We start from the raw sequence: 17310 nt of genomic DNA on the forward strand, positions 1-17310 counted from the left end.
TTTTTTTTTTGCCAACTTGCTGACCTTTCTCTTCCCACAAAAGGGAAATGTAATTGACAGATGATTATTCAAAACATTTTGGCAATTAAAAAAAAAAGCATGCTAATGTATTTGCTCTAAATACAACACATTTTTAAAGAGACATTTCTTACAAGCTCAGTTTTTGTGAGTAAATATTAACTAACCATTGTTATGGAGAAAACCAGCCTGGAGAGAGAAAGCTGGTGGATACTGCAGTGGGTGCTTTTGGAATATAAAGATTTAGAGGTACTCAGGTTACCTAGGTATGATCAAGAAACTTGGCAAAGAAAGAAAAACACAGAAACCCGTGTCCATAGGCCTGGAAGAAACAAATGTCAATCATGACACATGAGCAACGGTTGAGCCAGGTTTTACGGAAGTGGAGGGAGCATTGAGAAATACCCATCGCTAACCAGTATGGTTGGAGAAGGCAATGGCACCCCACTCCAGTACTCTTGCCTGGAAAATCCCATGGAAGGAGGAGCCTGGTAGGCTGTAGTCCATGGGGTCACTAGAGTCAGACATGACTGAGCGACTTCACTTTCACTTTTCACTTTCATACACTGGAGAAGGAAATGGCAACCCACTCCAGTGTTCTTGCCTGGAGAATCCCAGGGACAGGGAAGCTTGGTGGGCTGCCGTCTATGGGGTCGCATAGTGTCGGACACGACTGAAGTGACTTAGCAGCAGTAGCAGCAGCAACCAGTATGGTTATCTGGTTAGGTTACATATTCCCTGCTTCTGCTTCTCACACCACTGCTGGTTGATGTTCCCCCATTTTATCTGCAAACCTAGCTTCTCCAAAACAGGATCTGATCAATGGATTCTAGTCTCCATCTAGTACAGAGTGCAGCCCCTGTTGGTCAGAGCAATCCTGACAGACATTTACTGGATGCTGGCCCTGCCAATAGTTGGTTTTCTTTGGGTCAGCTTTTAATTCCATCAATCACTTGCAGACAGAGTTCTAGGAATGATGCCATGAAGCCAAAAACAGGGATCTTTGGAAAGCTTTGTGTGACTTGTGCAGCCCATATATTTTATCATAAATGTGTACATTAAAATAACAAAGATTTTTTTTTAAATATATGATGCCTTTAAAAAATATTTTACTCTGCTAAATTTTCCAGGCAGAATATTTTAATTTCTCCAAGAGGAAGTACATAATACTAAAGAAAATAATAAGGGGAATGATTTGTATCATTAGTTTTCCTGACTCTGATGGAAACTAATTCTTATGAAGGGCATTGGACTGATATAAGTGCTTCCCTGTTCCAGTAAGCACAGTGGATAAATACTGTTTAGTCTGGGTGCAAATATGTCTGGCACACAGGGAGTAAAGTCTAATATTTCCCAGTGCTAGGAAATATATTCTGTCTTTTGACCCAATAGATCCTGAGACAACTTCTTCCAAAGACTCTAACCAACTCCATTTTTTTTTTTTTTTGGTGAAATATATTTGGGGATTTTGTGACTGTTGATATTCCAGAAACAGGAGGCTAATCTTTGCATCTTCCAGACTCAGAGTTTTTGCCAGTTAACATACAACCAAATGCATCTCAGAAACAATAACACTGCCTCTGTTTCTAAATTCTACTCCAATTCCATAATATCATAGGACTGTTAAGCATTGCTTGGCATTGTTGGACATTAATAACCTACTCTAATTTTTATTTGTGTCCATGAAAATTGTTTAATTTTAGCTTTTAACTCAGTGATTGAGTGCTACATTATGAAATTTATTTCCAGGCACATATATAAATTGTATAAGCAATTTCTTCATGTGATATAAATGAGTATGATAAAAATAGAAATGCTTAAATACTTGTTTTAACTTATATCACACCTACAGTTTAAGTTCTTTAGATCCAGTATTAGTTTTTTAAGTAATTTATTGCCTACAGTGATTAATTGAATTAACATTTCTGTTAGTGCCAAGGAGTAGAACTGTTTTGCCTTACCAATACAGATCAAATTCAAATGATTGGCCTTGACATTTTGCAAATTTATAAACCTTTATTACTGTAGGATCAAATCATTATCTAACAGCTACAGTTGGTAATTAATCCATAGTTCAAATTCAGTTCAGGTAGACCAACTTTATTCAGTGTCTACACATAGTTAATACTGTGAGAGATTGAATGTTGAATGAAATATGAACCCTGCTTTTGAATTTCTAGTATATTTAAGTCCTATGATAAATACGTTTCATAGATTATCTCATTTAATTTTAACAAAAATCCAGTGACACAGGTATTATATTATCTTTAATTTACATACATACACGAGGCTCAAAAATGGCAAGCGGTTTACTCAAGATCACACACCTAGTAAGTGGAAGAGGCAGGATTTTTTTTTTCCTCAATGTGTGGCTCGCAAGATCTTAGCTCCCCAAGCAGGGATCAAACCCCTGCCCTCTGCACTGGGAGCACAAAATCTCAACCACTGGACCCCCAGGGAAGTCCCAGGAGATGGAATTTGAACTCAGGTATGAATGTACCTGAGGACTTTATGACTGTTCATATTTCACAAATGGGAGGATAATCTTTGCATCTTCCAGACTCACAAGAATTTTTGCAAATTAACATGCCACCAGTGCCTGTCAGAAATAATGATGCTGCCTCTGTTTCTATGTTCTTCTCCAATTCTCTAGTTTTAAGGCAATATGTAGAATGCAATAAGTGTGATTTTTATGTTTTCTTAATTTGATGACTATGCAATAATCAAGCATATTATTGATTGATTACTGACATCTAGGCTGCAGTCCATGGGGTCTCTAAGAGTCGGATACGACTGAGCGACTTCACTTTCACTTTTCACTTTCATGCATTGGAGGAGGAAATGGCAATCCACTCCAGTGTTCTTGCCTGGAGAATCCCAGGGACGGCAGGGCCTGGTGGGCTGCCATCTATGGGGTCGCACAGAGTCGGACACGACTGAAGCGACTTAGCAGAAGCAGCAGCCACCACGGGACAGGAAAGCTTTCAGGTCAGGAAGAGGAGACATCTAAGATGAGACTGAAAGAAAAATAGGACTTAGCTAAGAGAAGATGGATGCTAGTCCAACGATTAGGTATATCCTATGCACGGTGCCAGAAATTGTCACTGTGATTGAAAGTTCAAGGAGATGTGAAGTCACAGAGTGTCTCATCAGCTCTACTTAGGAATTGGGATGTTTATCACAATGGCAGTGGGGAGTCATTCAAAATTTTTCTGTCAGGAAATTGGTATGATGATTTGTGTCTTTTTGAAAGATTTTTCTGAATGGAGTATGAAGAATGTGAGAGGAAGGTAAGAATAGAGGCAGGTATGATATTACATCCAAGTGAAAAATGATGGTTGCATCAACAGAGGTAGACATGGTAGAGATGAAAATTGTGAAAATGGTGGAGGGCCTATGGGTTGATTCAATGTAGGGAATGGGGAAGGCGGTGCCAATAAAAGAAACAGCTTCCAAGTTTCTTGAGCATTTGGATGGACACAGATTTTTTTGTTCACTGACTCCAGGAACCCAGGAAGAGATGGAAGCTTGTGGCAGATGATTATTGTATTTTATTTCATTTCATTTTTTTTAAAGGAGAACTACTCAAAGTCAGGGTTTTGGTTCAACTGTGATGAGGTCTTTATTTTTATATTATTTTATTTTTTTGGCTGCATTGGGCAGCTTGCAGGATCTTAGTTCCCTGACCAGGACTTGAACCTGGGTCCTCAGCAGTAAAAGTGTGGAGTCCTAACCACTGGACCACCAGGAAATTCCCTAAAGATGATTGTATTAGCTTTGAACATGTTGCATTTTAGATGCCTGTAGACATCCTGTTGAAGCCATTGAGTGATTGGCTATGAGCCTGGTAGGCAATTGGAATTAAAGGAACAGCATCCAAAATTCTTGCTTGGAAAACCCCACAAATGGAGGAGCCTGGTGGGCTACAGTCCATGGGGTCGCCAAGAGTCAGATGTGACTGAGCGACTGGCACTTTCATTACTGGTCAATTAGGCCTTGCCAGGTGGCAGTGGTTATGGAAATCAGAGAGAAATAAAAGGCGGGGGGTTGGGCATACAGAGAGAGAGAGAAAGGAAGAATGGAGTAAGGGGAGGGGGGTACCAAAGAAGGACATCTAGGCAGAGGGAGTGATGTGACAAAGTGACAGGAAAGGGAGAGAGGTGTATGTGAGAAAAATCCTATGTCAAGTGCAAGGTAAGACTAAGATGGTTCTCCTGGATAATGGTTGGTGATGGGGTTTATTCTGTAGTCAATAGGGAACCAGTGAGGCTTTGAGCGTGGGAGGAGCATTTGCTAATAAGTCATTGGAAGGTCTGACCCGAATGTGGACTGGAGTAGGGATGCAAGGACCGTGGCGCAGGCTGTCGATGCATCTAGGGTAGATGTGAAGAGATTGAGAAATTGGGTAGGATTTTTAAGGAATTTAAATGTAAGGAAATTTAAAGAAAAAGCATGGATGCAGGAGGCACTTCTGAAAACAGAAGTCTTCCCACTACTTCTGACCCAGGGACAGGAGATGACTATTCAAATGGTAACAACTTGGAGTTTAAAAAAAAGAGAGAGAGAGAAAAATCAGAAGAGAGATCTGGTTTCCAGAAATCTGTATCTTGTATGTTGTTTAGAACTTAATGATCATACTTCTTAGAATTAAAAATAAAAGAATAGTGTATCCGTATATTTTATTTTTAAACTTGCCTTTTTTCCCTGTTTTCCTGGAGCTTATAAGACTCTATTCCAGAGATTAGACCAGATGATATTTTTCTTTTCCTGTGCACTACAAGAAAAAATAAAAAGGACTTAGAAATCCATTTGGAAAGAGTCAAATGAGAGAGCTCAGTAATCCTTACCAAGAGTGGCAGTCCTTCGTCCTAGCTGGGCTGGGCCACTGTGGGGCAGGGGAAGACGGGGGTGGTGAGAGCAGCCGCAGGAACTGAACAGAAGGTCTGAGCACATCAGTTCCTCAGGAGTCAGTACAACAATGGATAGAGAAAAGATGTGCGGCATTTCTATGGGAAGCCCTGGGACACAAGTTGTTCTTTCGTTGGCATCTCTGAAGTCTATAAAAATATAATTCTGGCTATATACCAAGAAGCATCTGATGCAAAGTCAAACACATCAAGAAGGCTAAATGCCATTTTCGCTCAAGTAGCTGTCTGTGCTGGGGGGCGAGGGGAGGTCTTTCCATGGTTTTTGCTGGTGGTCCTCATCAGTTCCGTGGTTTTATGGAAGTTCTGGTCTTGTTCGGGAGAATCCCTGCAAGACTGAAAGCTATTTCTCTTCAACTGTATTGCTTCGGACAGTCGACAAATACAGAGTTTATTACATGACTTCTTCCATCCTCTGTGTTTACATTGCAGGTGAATTTTTTTTTTCCTTTAGTGACCTGACTTATGGGTTGGTTATTATGACTGTTTCTCTTTTTTTTCCCAGAAGTCTTCTTTCAAAGAACAGAAAGGTTTTAATTCCCACTGAAAAGAAAGACAGGGGACCCCAGCCTGTGGACCCAAGTGTTAAATTGCTTTTGAAGATGGGGCAGTTGGAAGCTGCTAACAATATGGAGATCAGACATTCTGTCTCCAGCCCGGGAACAGGACCGACATCAAGTGAACAGGCAACTGCTTGCCTGCCTGTCTTCCTCCCTCCAGATAAAGGCCCAGAAGGGGCAGCTGCCAGCCGGGAGGAATGTGAAAAAATAGGAAATTGATTTGAAATAGGATTGGGAAAAAGGCAGAAGAGAGAATTTAAAGAATTTTCAAATCTTTTTAGGCATGAGTAGATATTGTCTCAGCAGAGAAAGGTCATCTTTACATACTCTCTCATACTTTCTGCCTTTGGACTCGAAAGCCACCAAAAGTCACAGTCGAACAGGTATTAGAAAGCCCTGAAGTTGGTTTATTTCTTCATAATTAGAGGGAAATTGGATATGGATATATATTTAACTCTTTGACAAATCTTCTCAACCCTTTTGAAATAGAAAAAAAAGGAAATAGAAAATTATAAACCTTCTGATTCTAGGCTCAGGAAAAGTAGATTGTTTTTTTCCTGCTAGTTACAATGATAATTAATTAAATTTCACATTCATCAGAGGGGGCGGGGCAGTAGTGTTTGACTGTGAAGGTTGAGGGCATTCTAATTTTCTATTGACAGCGGTTCTTTCGGTTTGATAGATGCCTTTAGGCAAATTATAACGCCTCTCTCTACTTTTTTGCTTAAGGAAATATGAGGAGGCGGTCATGTTAGGGATATTTAGAATCACTAGTAAATAGAGGAGATGTTTGTCTTTGGGGTCATACTCACTGGCTTCACTGTAAGAAGGCAAGAGGGCTCCACAAGGAGCTGTAAGTTTCTTTCGGCTCCTAACGTGTGGTGATGCTCTGTGATCTCTTGAAGGCAGGAAACCAGTGGTGTGCTTTCAATCGGTGGTCCCCAACCTTTTTGGCACCAGGGACCATTTTCATGGAGGATAATTTTTTCACTGACTGGGGTGGAGCACGGTTTCGGGATGATTCAGCCACGTTACTTTTATTGTTGCTGTTCAGTGGTATCTGTCTCTTTGTGACCCCCTGGACTGCAGCACACCAGGCTTCCCTGTCCTTCACTATCTCCCAGAGTTTGCTCAAACTCATGTCCATTGTAGGTGATGCCATTCCAACCATGTCATCCTCGCTTGCCCCCTTTCCCTCCTGCCCTCAATCTTTCCCAGCATCAGGGTCTTTAATTGTGTACTTTATTTCTAGGATTATTTTTATTATATCAGCTCCACCTCAGATCATCAAGCATTAGATCCCAGAGGCAGAGGACCCCTGCTCTAAACTATACTTGCACCCAGAGCCTCCTCTTTGTGGCCCACCTTACTTGAAGTTGTTGATAGGATACACAGGCAATGAAAGACAAGAGACCTTGCAAGAGATGTAAGTCTTAGCTGAGAAGAATAAATAGATGTGATTGCCACTGACGATATAATAACAAACCATGTGATAAGAATATGATAACAACACATAATAATAGGGCTCATGCATACCTTACTGCTTCTCTTGGCTTCATTAATCATCAGTGCTGTCCTTATGAAATGGAGAACCTCTCACCTCTTACAGACAATAGATTGAGGCTGGTATCGCAACATATGAAAGGTTAAAATATGGAGTGGAATAAAGCTGAGAACAGCTGTTTCCTAAATCACATCTGCCTTAAAATGTCAACATATGGAAATGACTGACCCCTTTTACTCTTTCTTTACTCTTTACTCATTCTTCAAAATAAAATTTGATCTTTATACTGTGAGTGGAGGGACAGACAAACAAACAATCAGGCCAGTGGAAAATCAAGATGGATAAAACAAAAACATGAAGAAAATGAGAAATGAATAGAAATACCTATGAACTGAAAACTCTTATCCTAGAACATTAAAGGAGTAGGAAGAAACTCTTGCACGGCCATTTAAGGGATTCAGAAGGCCCGAGAGATATTCCCCTTTTTAGAGGGAAAAATTGAAGCCCAGATAAACTAAGATTTAGCAAGATTACACAGCCCATCAGAAGAGCTATGTCCAGAACCTGAATTTCCCAATTCTCAGAGAAATTGTAGACAAGTGGAGAAATCCCTGAAGGGTGGACTGTGATGTGTTTTCACTGGTGTCAGTCTGCAAACTATCAAAGCTGCTTTGTTCTTTACAGGTTCTTTTCTTTTGCACTGAGCCCATTTTATCATCCATTTCAGTTGTGTCTCTTCACATCACCGAAGGCGTGGACAAAAAGATGCCTGCTTATCTGAATCACAGCCACGGATTTTCCTATTGCTGATTATGACACTACATTTTTTTTTTTAATTAAAATTGCTAGAAAAAATCAGCAAGCAATGGAATAAGCTTTTTATGGAGTGAATATGTTGCTATAATTTAGGACCTTGCTCACTAATCATAAATTGTTGTTAATCACAACTAATCTAACTACTTTTTTTCCAGTTAGAAAAGTCCTCATTATAACTATCCTTCTGAAACCCTACCAGAAATTTCTTGAAGGGAAATTTACCCAACATCGATTCTGGAACACAAGCAAGAAGGGCACAGGTATTCAGCCTAGACTTGCACCTAAATATTAGAGCCTTTCTACTAGTTCTAGACACCTATATCATCTGGTTGAAAGCTATATTGGACTCTGTAGTTAAAGTGACACTGTGATATATTGGTCTAATGAGTAATATTATGAAATTAATTCAAAAATACTCTAACTTGTTCTGCCCTAATCTTTAAAATTCATGTGAAGGAAATCACATTGTGCAAATCTTTTTTGGAAGATCTTGCAAAGGCCTTTGGCCAAAAATAACACAGAGTTCTACATATTTTCACAGTGGTTCCTATTTTGGAGTCAAAGTGCCATCAAGGAAGGTAGACGAAACACCTGTGCAGTCTTGAGTCAAACTCTTCACCTGGACACTTGCCTTAATGGGTCAGGATCTTCAGACTGCGGTGGGACGGCCTTGGGGGGTTAGAGTCACCTTGCTTTGCATCAAATAAATAGATGCCCTTACTTTGCCTTTCAATTCCTCTCCGTCTTTTGAAAGACTTAATTCCGTTTGTGCCAATTCTAGAAGAGACAGCCCCTGAAGCTTGCTGTCACCCAGAAACTGCAAGCCCACAGGACTAGATATACCGTCAATGGAGTATTCCTCACCTGTCAGCCTCTGTCTCTACCTGTTTTTCTCTTTACTCTCCCTCACCTCCCCATTTCTAGAGAATTCATTTCTTCTCATGTGGTACCTAAGGTGTACCTTTGTATGATTCCCTGTAAACTCCTACCTTGCCCCTAGCAGGACCCTAAGCATACTTGTCTGTTTGTTTGTTTTTAATGAACCAAGACAGATACCAGGTAGAAATTTGCCTACAGTGTATTTTCCCCTACAGAGTATTTTAAACAATGGAAATACAGTTTTCTACATTAATTTTAAACTAGTCTTGCCCTGTGAAGTTTAAAAATGGCATTTCAAGCCAAAGTATCTAAGGTGTTTCAGGCACATAATAGGCATTCAATAAATGAAGTTGAATTCACATCTATCAAAGTGAAAGAAGCACTGTCAATAGTAAATTAGAATCCCTGCCACCTTCACAGCCAAAGACAGAACTGTCCTGCCCCTCTGGTGAGGGTGAAATTTAATTATCCTTGTAACTAGCAGGGGGAAAAAAAAATCTACTTTCCTAAGCAAAAAATTTACAAAAAAATTTTTAATTAAAACTTTTTAAAATTAATGATTATCCAGATTTGTTTGTCAATAAAGACCTTAATACCTATTTGCAAAAATGGTCTTAATACCTAATGGGTTCTTTGGAAATTTTTTGATATTATGAATTTTGAAGAGTGACTCTAGAAGTTTAACCAGTAGGGCTTCCCAGATGGCACAGTGGGAAAGAACCCACCTGCCAATGCAGGAGATGCAAAAGATGTGGGTTTGATCCCTGGATTGTGAAGATCCCCTGGAGGAGGAAATGGCAACCCACTCCAGTATTCTGGCCTGGGAAATTCCATGAATAGAGGAGCCTGGCAGGCTACAGTCCATGGGGTCGCAAAGGGACTGAGTGACTGAGCACGGGGACTTTGTGTGATTTCTGTCTTCTCTCCACTGCAAGAGGGATTTGACCTGCAGGCAGCTAGTGCCTTTACAGACAGCTACCCACCTGACCACATCACTTCATCACTAGCCATCAATGAATGACTAAATTTTAGCATCTGAACAGAGAAAACAAATTGTTTATGTATATTTAATTTCAAAGATCTATGGCCTAGCTTTCTGACATCTGAGTTAGTTGTCAGTTTTTGAGAACTAACACAAAAATATGCTTTGGAGTTAAGTGAGTGGAATGATGGCTGGAAACAAATAGTCCAGATTGAAGAATTTAAAACAGTTCAGTCATCTTTATTTATCACATACCCATGCACCTCCCCCAGTGTGTTCTTATTGTCAAAACCTACAAATAACTTGAACCCCAATAAGTTGCCAGCATGGACAAGCACTGCCACCCCCGGGTGAGCCTGGGAATTCGTCTTGCTGCTTTGGGACCTTGTGTCCCACCTGCCAAGGATGAGTGGCACTCCCTCTTTCTTGGCCACTCCTGTGCACCTCCATGTGGAGGTTGACTCACGTAGAACTGGGGTTCCACACCCTGCTATGCACCCACTTGTAACATTGCCTTAGGACATTTGGTGGCTTGATTGGGCCCTCAGCTCTTGCTATGTTCCCAGTTCCTGGCATCCCTACCCCCATCTGACCTCTTTTTTTTTTTTTGGGAGCGGGGTATGGGGTGATAGAAAAGAATAGTTTTATTGCTTTGTCATACACAGTGGGGCTAATGACCTCAAAATTGTGTCCCAACCCAGTGGGATTTGGTGAGGAGTTTAGAGCAAGGATCAGGGTGTGTGCAGGGCCTGCACTTTTTAATCTGGCCTCAAGTGGTCTGTTGATGAGCTTCTTGAGATTATCACATTGTGATCTTCTCTGGAATGAAGAATGCTAGCTTCTTCCATTTGCTGGAGTTTCAGTATTGTTCATGAATCTCCAGTGTTCTGAGTCTCTCTCCACTGGACATGGCAGCATCTCTGAGTCACAGATCACCATGTGCTGCCCTGCATGATTGAGTCGCTTCTGGTTTCAGGACCTAATGAAGCTCAGGTTCTTGATGTCTCATTGCAGAAAGAATTCAGTGAGAGACAAAGTGATACGTGAGACGTGGATTTATTCAGAGAGAAACACACTCCACAGACAGAGTGTGGGCCATCGTCATCTGACCTCTTGCTGGCTCTCTGGATTTTTGTCAAAGCTCTGTGCTCCTGGGCCGGTCCTGCTCTCACCCGTAGAGAGGAATGATCTCTCTTCCTTACCCACGTCCCTCCCACTTGGGTATCTGCTGGCACAGGACTGAAGCCTGCTAAGCCTTCTGGATAGTGTATTGCTTGATTGCCCCCCTGCAAGGCATCCAGACCTCATTCCACACACCCACATCCTATTCCCCTCCTCTCTGCCTGCCTGAGCTGTGGAGGACCCAGCATGCTCCTGCCCAAGGTCATCCTCCACCCAAGGTCATCTGCCTTAAGACAGAAATCAGACCCAGTGCTTTGGACACACCATACATGTGACTGATTGGAGATGAAGTGTCATAAGTCTTCATCATGGGTCAGATTTCAGAAGTCACTTGTGGTTTTGGTGAAATAACATAAGGCTTCTAAAAATAAAGAAGAAAACTTATCTTTTAGAAATGAATTTGGATGTGGGTCATTTCAAACAGTTGTGAAATAAAGAGCTATATTGTGGGTGGATTTTTCTGTAGTTTGGATCAAAGGATCACCTACATAGTATACTAGCCTTTTAGATTTACTGTAGACATCTGTGAAAAATTATGAATTGGCCTTTATTATGTCTTTTTTTTCAAACCTTTATTTCTGTTCCAGTGTAAATGATAAGTGAACTTTACTGGGAAAAGGACCCAGAAATATGATTTTAAAATAAAGTTTATGTCAGCTTATAACAGAGTCCACACAGCTGTTCGGGACTTTTGTGCTCCTGACAAAATAACACTTTACAAAACAGAAGATAAAGTCTAAAATTTTATTTACAGCATGTAACTAAAGTAATTGTACAGTTATTATGTACCAATTGATGTCAATGCACTGTAAATTCAGTGACATAAACAGTTTCTTTGATATATTGGTTATTTTAAAAGGAACAGTTACATATAAGTGTATGCGTGCATGCTCAGACACTAAGTTGTGTCTGAGGCTTTGAGAACCCATGGACCGTAGCCCGCCAGGCTCCTCTGTCCATGGGATTTTCCAGGCAAAAATAGTGGAGTGGGTTGCCATTTACGCCTCCAGGGGATCTTCCCAACCCAGGGATCAAACCCACGCCTCCAAAATCTCCTGCATTGCAGGCGGATTCTTTACCACTGCGCCACCTGGGAAGTCTGTATTAACAGAAATATCAGTAAAAGTGGAAGTAACCTGACAAGTTTTTCAGAACAATTGTTGAAAATATTTATTTACAGCAGAGACAAAAAATGAAATATCACATTTCATACATGCATTACTAACAGAATACAACACTGAGTTTAGTTTCATAATCAATTGTATAATTTTTAACCAAGCCTGTTTAAAGAAACTAAATTTTGGATTGACAGATACACTTCCCTATTGTTGTTGTTTAGGTGCTCAGTCATGTCCAACTCTTTGCAACTCCATGGACTACAGCCCGCCAGGCTCCTCTGTCCATGGAATTTCCAAGAATACTGAAGTGGGTTGCCAGTTCCTTTTCCAGGGTGTCTTCCCACCCCAGGGACTGCACCTGCGTCTCCTGCATTGACAGACAGGAGAGCCACTGAGCCACCAGGGAAGCCCATGTTACTTGTTCCCTTAACGCCAAAAGCAGCTTCAAAACATAGGAGAAATCAGATGTGGTGCCTCTTCTTTTTTCCCCCTCCCAAATCCACAAATGATCAGTTTTTAAAGTTGACTATCATGTTTTCAAATCTTTGGTGTGGATTATCCTGACGAATCTTATTTTGAAAGTGAACTACACTCCTAATGCCAGTTTTTACTAATGAGTCGATACTAAGTGTTTAGTGAAATGAGTTAAGTTGAGGGCCTGGGGCTGGTTTAGTTTCTGACACTCCATGTGGGCTCTTTGAGCTCAGGTTTCCTCATTTATAAAATGGGATAATAATATTACTTTCTCACTGGGGCTTTAGAAAATTAATAAAAATGGTATATGTCAAATGTTCAGTATAGTGACAGTCATACAAAGTGCTCAATGTTAGTTTTTATCACATTCACATATATAACACAGCTAAAAGTGTTTGATTATGATTTTTTATGAGCATCTCTGAAAATATGGATTTGGTGCTTAACCATTAGCAAGAAGATAATCATCCCAGTTTTGGTTAAACTCTACTTTTTCTTCAAGGCTTTGGGCCTGTGTAGCAAAAGGTCAGAAGAACTCTTAATATTAAAGCTAAGTTGGTGCCAATTTGAAGTAACAGCTCACGCGTGGACTTTTTTTTCCTAAAACACAATTTGCTTTGATTTGATTTGGTTCATGCATTTTTAAAAATCTTTTTCGTGGTGTGCAGTCATTAGGCTTTTATGCCTAAAGAACTAAATTCAGTTATAAGTAAAATTCATTTAACAGCACAAGTATGATTCCATGTGGTTATTTATTTACAACATAAAATAGCCACATAATTCAACATATTTGATAGCGTCTGCTCATGGAACTGTGGGGAATTCTGCAGATCTCAGACAAGAAATGCTTAAGTTATAGAAGGCAATATCCATAAGGCTAATTATTCCTGACAGCAGCAATATGGCAAACAATAGGAAATGAAAATTCACGTTTAATGTGTGCCTTATTATGTGTCTGGGTATGTGCTTCTTCAGTGGAGCCCAATATTGAAAAGATGGCAGTGATTTAATGCAGGGATGGGTGTGGCCAGAAAACCTTGTATCTTTTCTTGGGAAGATATATATGGAAACAGTCCTTCACTTTTTAGCAATAGAAACTGTTTAAAATCCCATCTCTCCCTTTCCTTCCCCATGGGCTGCTGCTGCTGCTGAGCTGTGTTCAAAGTCAGCCCTTGATCATTCTCAGGGGATAATGTCTTGGTCCAATTTGAAAATAATTAGTTTTGTATTCAGAAAAGGTAGAATTAGATATACATGTAGAAGATTCCAATGTAGTCCCATATAAAAATTTACCGAACCTGTATCTGATATTTGTAGATGGGCATGGCTTAATTAGCATGTTAAATTGGAATTTTAATAAATGCTATCCATCAGTGACCAATTTACATAGCATTTATCTGGGGAAATGAGCGTGCCAAATATCAGTCTTCTTGAGATTCATCTTGACCCAAGCGGTGATTTAAGATTTAAAAACCTTTCATTCCTCAGTTAGAGTGTTTATCTTCCTGTCTCCTAATGTTCTAGTTCAAATCCAAATCTGATCATTGGTGGCATCAAAAACACGGGGGGTATATATCTGAAGCATTCACAAGCCCATGGATGTGGGGAAATTCTAAAGGTGCAATGTTGTACCTATTTAATTCTTCTTAGATTCCAATTGAATGTGTTTTCTTCATATTACAGGATCTATAACTGTTCTATAGTATTTATTTGCAATTACTTCAGGCAATCCCCACCCCCTGCCACCAAGAGTCACACACATTACAGTCATTCGTGTAAGTATCCTTTTCAAAATATTATGACTTACCAAGATATTTGCTTAAGAACTTAGTCTTTCAGTGCCCCACAAAATACCTATTGTTCTATTTTTTGACCCAATTTTACTAGGGAGAATTTCAAAACCTTGAAATAAGTTTGAAATTTAGACTGTGCCAAAGGAATGTTAAAATACTTTCTCTGATATCTTAATGATGTCCTCGTTAAAGAGTGGAGCTATTGATCACTCAGGAAAGAATAAGCAGTATACTTGCAATAATCACATAATACAATGTGTTTGTGAGCTGCGATTAGACAAGAGTCATTGTTACTGAAAGAGAACACTGAGATGCAGAGACCTTGCTTGACACTGAGAAACCTCAGGCATTTCCATGAGTGACAATGGACGACGTTAGATGGTAATGAAACCTGGACAGGAAAGGTATCCAGTAAGAGGTAGGTGAGCTGTAGTCACGTGGCTGTAGCTTTACCTTTAAAAAGCGACCAGAGTTCAGGTAAAGAAAACCTAAAGACGGAAAAGAAATTACAGTTGTTGGATCATGGAGATGAGGAAAGAATATAATCTTTCTTGGGTCTTATTCACAAATGAAGGAAAAACACAGATGCTTTCTTAAGTAGTCCTTTTCTTGGTGTACTATTTTTAGATGAGAGTTAAAATGTGGAATGACAGCTAACGAGGTAACGGTTATGTTGATTGATCTTGGTATTGTAAATACTGCTTGTGTTGTTTCTTTATTCATAATAATACTTGAGGGATTTGGAGGGACTGGAAGAAAACACGGGTGAATCTCTGGACATTTAGTCATCCCCTTCTTGGTTAAATGGAGGAAGAGGCTGAAGGGGATGGAATGTTCTAGAAGAAAGAGAAATTAAAGGGAGGAGGGACGCTGTCCCAGAGGCAATGCAAAAATCATGATAAAAGTGGATCTAAAGGGAGAAAAAGGCAATTTAAAAAAAAATGTAAGATCTTGCAGTATCAAGTGTTTTGCATTTAAAAGTAAAGGAAGCCACATTAGGTATTCCAGATACGGGTTGTCCAGCCGTGGTGCATCATTCAGAGTTAGCTCAGGCCACTTGAGCACATGCTTCCAACCCCGGGGACCTCCTCCCCTCCCCGGGGCCCCCTGGCTGGCGTGGATGCGGTCCGAGGCCCTGGAGAGCACCATAGGCTCGCGCAGCAGCCCTGCCGCCCGCCCGGGGGCCCCAGGGCCGACCTGAGTGGCCGAGCGCCAGCAGCCCAGGCCGAGGGGCGATCCGGGCCGAGTCGGTCCCCGCTGCAGTTCCCAAGCGACACACACACACATGCACACACAAGCCGCGCCCGCCGCCGCCGCTGGACTCCAGGCCCCGCTGGCGACCCCTCCCGCCACCTGGACCCCCGCCGCCCACCTTCCCCGAGCAGCGCGTCCCGCCAGCTCCAGGACTTAGTTTGGCCGCGACAAGGGGGGCACGTGGCCACCGCTCGCATCCGGATGAAGTCCACGCTACCGCCGTGTGAGGTTTACCGGGTGGCGACTCAGGGGGGTCGAGATTCATTCCTGTGCTGGGGAAAGAGGTTCTTTTGTAAGCACAGCAAAGTCGCGCTTCTGGAGAAAATCCGATTTGGAAAAAAATCTACTGCAACCTGCAAAAGCCCAGGAGGGAATATTGATGTTTGAGAGTCTGCGTGTCCGTGTGTGTGTGTGTGCGCGCGCGCGTGTGTGTGTGTGGAATACCTCCAATCGGGGTCTTAAGAGCATGCCTGGAACCAGTTTGGGATGCAGTTTTCACACGGCGTGGGGCATGGCCGTGGAGATGGCCCGGGCCGCGTGCATGCATGCATGCATGCGTGCATGCGTGTGTCTGTGTGTGTAGAAGGGGAGGGTCAGGGGGCGGCAACCGGGAACGCGGGCGGCGGGGCGCGGGGCCAGCGGGGCGGCGGCGGCGGCGGCGGCCGGGCCCGGCTCGGCCCGGCGCGAAGGGGTTAAGCGCCGCCGCCGCCCCCTCGGCGGCCGGGTGTAAACAGAGGAGCCTCAGCCTATCATGTCTGGCTGCCGCTCGCAGCCGGAGCCCCGAGCCCGGCGCTGTAACATGATACGCTCCAGACCGAGGCAACTTGGCAACGCTGGGCTCGGCTCCGCACGGCCACAGCGAGGGCGCGCCGCGGCAAGGTGGGTGAGCGGCGGCCAGGCGGCCCGGCGGCCTGGGCGGCTCCTCGCGCGGCTGCCCGCGCGGCTCGGCTCGATCGCTTGTTCGCGCCCGGAGACCGCGGCGGCGGCGGCGGCCGTAGAGGCGGCCGCGATCTCCTCCGCGGTGGGGTCGAGAGGGGAGGAGGCTCTCCGCGAGGGTGGGAATCGGGGCCGAGGCCACATTAGCATCCGAAATGAGGTGGCATTTTAACCCCTGAGGGGCCACCTTTTGGGGGGGTGGCGAGAGGAGGTGGAGGCTGAACTTTCTCCCGGACTCCTGAGCACTCGGAGCGGTTGCAGGTATAGCCGCGGGGAGCATGGAGTCTTTTGTTCCCGGGGATTTTTAATTAGGTGGCTGTTTTATGAGTAGTATCCCGCGCTCACCCGGGAGGGGAAGCTGGCATTTTTCCTGCCTTCGGTGACTTTTGCGGTGTGCGGTGTTGAATTCGTGGGGGCGCGCATCTTGAGCTCGAGTGGTTTTGGATAATTTATGTCTGTTGGGTTTTTAAATCTGCATTGAGCCGAAATCAGTCAGTTCTTTGGTTTCCTGAACTAAAATCCATCATGCCAGTGGTTTCATGGGAGGGGTGGAAAGGCACAAAATCATCCGGCTAGTAATGAAAAGAGCAGTTTTTCTTCTGCGAAATAGCGTGTGAATTTTGCCACGAGAGGGTTTTTGCAGGGCAGCCTTTAAAACAAATCCAACTTTACCGTTGTGCTTCGGTGCAGGTTACTCCCATGGAAGAATTAGTTGGGAATGATTTCTTGGGGGGGGGGGGGCGGTGGCGGAAAAGCTTGCACACTATCTGTTGAAGTAAAATTCATTGCCCCATTTATGTATGTGTTTTACTAGAATAAAACAAAGATCTGTGGCAGCTTTCAGAATGATAAGTCGGATTTCCAGCCTT

The 17310-nt window shown here is 42.6% G+C and overlaps 1 protein-coding gene, 1 long non-coding RNA gene and 1 other non-coding gene across 3 annotated transcripts in view; 1 reads left to right on the forward strand and 2 right to left on the reverse strand.

Moving 5' to 3' along the window:
* Positions 1-17310, forward strand: part of TENM3 (teneurin transmembrane protein 3) — a 997728-nt gene that overhangs the window by 640878 nt on the left and 339540 nt on the right. The gene's annotated exons all lie outside the window — the stretch shown is intronic.
* Positions 3697-3769, reverse strand: TRNAK-UUU (transfer RNA lysine (anticodon UUU)). The gene has a single exon. It is a non-coding gene; the product is annotated as a tRNA-Lys (tRNA).
* Positions 11597-16195, reverse strand: LOC133239849 (uncharacterized). Its single transcript, XR_009734005.1, has 2 exons — positions 15624-16195; positions 11597-14739 (listed from the first exon to the last, which is right to left on the reverse strand). It is a non-coding gene; the product is annotated as an uncharacterized LOC133239849 (long non-coding RNA).

Source organism: Bos javanicus, chromosome 27, assembly GCF_032452875.1.
Source record: "Bos javanicus breed banteng chromosome 27, ARS-OSU_banteng_1.0, whole genome shotgun sequence".
NCBI lineage: Eukaryota > Metazoa > Chordata > Mammalia > Artiodactyla > Bovidae > Bos > Bos javanicus.